Source organism: Dendrobates tinctorius, unplaced genomic scaffold (genome assembly GCF_039654945.1).
Source record: "Dendrobates tinctorius isolate UK_male_01 unplaced genomic scaffold, ASM3965494v1 ptg000073l, whole genome shotgun sequence".
NCBI lineage: Eukaryota > Metazoa > Chordata > Amphibia > Anura > Dendrobatidae > Dendrobates > Dendrobates tinctorius.
In genome coordinates this window covers 30850269-30853552 of record NW_027361741.1, presented here as the reverse complement: position 1 = coordinate 30853552, position 3284 = coordinate 30850269, and positions in this window count along the sequence as shown.

The following is a 3284-nucleotide window of genomic DNA, read 5'->3' as shown; positions in this document are numbered from 1 at the left end:
GGGACCAAAGGACCTAGAAACAGTGAGGTGCTGGAATTGTGGTACTTACAAAACTTATTGTTAGTGACAATACCCCTATGAATTTACTGGGAGCAGATGTGCTGAGTGCGATCCCGGCCATCATACAGTACTCTCCTGAGGGTATTACAGTCACAAGTCCCCTCTCAGATAAACATTTGTGTAAGATTGCGGCAATTGTGTATATGACAAAAGCGGTGAAACTAACACCTTACACCAAAATGCCTGAGGATGAGGAAATGGGACAGGTGCCAGACACTGTTTGGGCAAGGGGAAAAATGATGTGGGTCGGTTTCCCATTCCCCCTGTCATGATTGAATTGTTTTAAGCAATACCCCTTGAGCTTAGCCAAATCAATTGCCCCGAGCAGAGATATTAGAGAGTATGGTAAGGCAGGGGTTCTGGTGCAAAGAAACCCCCCCCCCCGGACTGCAAAGATCTTCCCCCTGCAACACCTCTTTGTATCCCATTAGGAAAAAAAGGACTCAAGGGTTTGCTGACACTTACAGAAAGGTTCATGACTTAAGGGCTATTAATGATGATACAGTGAGTGTGACCTCAATCGTCCCTAACACACACACACAATAATGTTTCACAGTCATTGATTTAGCAGGTGCATTCTTCTCTGTACCCCTGCACCCTGACTGTCAGTGTCTTTCTCCTTTGCTCATAGAAGTGAACAATATTGTTGGACAGTCCTCTCACAAAGGGGGAAAGAAATCCCCTGCCATCTATTCAGCAGCAATGGCAGGGATCCTTGAGTAGTGGCAATCACCTCATCTGCTGATTGTACTATTACAGTACGTGGATGACCCTAAGGGTTGCAAGGTCTCACGTGACAAATTACAGTATTACAAACAAAAGGTGATATTATATTGCCGAAGGTACCAGACACCTGACAGGAAACAGGCAATTCAAAATCTCCCTCTACCCAGGTCACATCAGCATCTATGCACTTTCCTAGGTTTAGTGACCTACAGTAGGCCTTGGATAAGGTCTGCTTTACAAATATTCCAACCACTTTATGACTGCTTGTCATTAGACCCGGGACCTCACACAAAATTGATTGTGTCTGTGCGGTAGGAGCAGCTGCACTACTACTAGGAAAGGCATGTGAGATCACACTGATGTTTCTTTTGACAATCTATTCCCCACATGACATCCATGCCATACTCCTACAAGTTCAACCAAAACATCTGTCTATGGCCAGACTGCTCCGACTTGAGTGTGCTCTACTAATTCCTGAGTATGTCACCCCTCAAAAGATGTAACGTTCTGAATCCAGCCACCCTCCTGCCTGTGGATTCAGAAAAGGGGGAATTGGTGACCATATTAGCAAGTGAGGAAGGATACTTTGACATGACGCATGAACATGTCTGCATAGAACTGATGAGTCAGGAGACAGTTGGGTTTGCACACATTCATGAAAAACCTGTTCCTAATGCAGACTTTGAGTTTCTTTTTTGTAGATGGCCCCAGATACCACCAGGATGGACGATTCTACACTGGATATGCAGTAGTATCCTCACATGAGGTAATCCGAGCGGAACCACTCTCTCCTCACATGTCGGCGCAGGAGGCAGAGTTGAAGGCACTCACTGAGGCGTGTAGAGCCGCTGCAGGTAAAGTCGCTAATATTTTCACAGATTCGAAGCCCATTAAAAATGCAGAGCTGGTGAAACAATTGATGGAGGCATTGATGTTACCAGTCCAGGTTGGCATTGTCAAGGTAAAAGCACACACAAAGGTGACTCCGTGGAGGTAGAGGGCAATAGAAGGGCGAACGAGGCTGCTAAAATAGCACAAGGCGGCCTAGAGAGAGCATTGGACGGTGGCGGGGAGTCAGCGTATTCCAGCCACATTGGGTCTAGATGTCCTGAAATCCCTCCAGTAAAAGGCTGCCCAAACAGAGAAGGTACACCGGGGGAGACTGGGAGCTGAGCTGAACTCAAATGGAGTATGGGAGAATAAAGATAAAATGTGCCCACCAAAGTCCCTGTTCCCAATCATGGCGCAAGCAGCACATGGCCCCAATCACACCTCAAAAAGTCACATGTGTGCCATGGTAGATGCCTTCTGGATCGCTCCTGGTTTCAGTTACGCAGCCGCGAAACTTGTACAATCATGCCTCATCTGTGCACAGCACAACCCAGGTAAAACAGTAAAAGTCCCTAAGAAAGCGACACCTAGGCCTCTCTACCCGTTTCAGAGACGGCAGATTGACGACATACAGCTACCAAGGTAGGAGTGTATGCAAATATCCTAGTATGTGTAGATCTCTTCTCTGGTTGGCCGGAAGCCTATCCGGTAAAACGTGCAAATGCTAAAATGACTACAGACAAACTGATGAAAGAACTGATCTGCAGGTATGGTGTCCCAGAAACCACAGAAACAGATAGGGGTGCACACTTCACGGGAGAAATAATGAGGGAAGTCATGCAGGCCCCGGGTGTACAGCAAACATTTCATACACCATATAGGCCACAAGGTAGTGGGAAAGTGGAAAGACTAAATGGGACACAAACTGAAAATTCAAAAGGCCATGGCAGACACAGGAAAGAGCTGGGTGGAGTGCTTGCCTCTTGCACTCTTTTCAGTCAGACACACTCCAAACAGAAACACAGGCTTGTCTCCTTCTGAAGTCCTGTTGGTAGTGCACCAAAGACTGGTCTGTACTTCCCACAGGTGCTACAAATGCAACACGGTGCTATGACAGCCTACGTCCAGGCCTTGCAGGAAAGACTTAATGTGGTGCATAAACATGTGTTCTCATACATTCCAGATCCTAATGCCAGCGCAGATGTGCATCAGCTGAATCCAGGTGATTGGGTGGTTATACGCAGACACGTGAGAAGGATCCGGGACCCACGATTTGACGGCCCCTTCCAAGTCCAGCTGACCACATCCACTTCAGTAAAACTTGAGGGAAAGTCCACCTGGATCCACGCCTTTCACTGCAAGAAGGTCCTGTCAACAGCAGAATGACTGTTCTCCTCATCACCTTGCTGGCAGTGACAGGGTTACTGCACTCTACAGAGACACAGGACAAACTCTTAAATGCTGATTGGGACAACAAACTTATTCGGCATCATGCTCTTCTTATAAGGGACATGGAAGGACAGAAACCGAAAGACTGTTGGATCTGTACACACAGCCCTGTATCTGTGAGGACTATGCCGTTCTTAGCCTTACCTCTGGAGACATGGGAGGTATTAACCCCACACTGCATACACAATGAGACTTGGACTCAACCTAGGTGTGCCCCG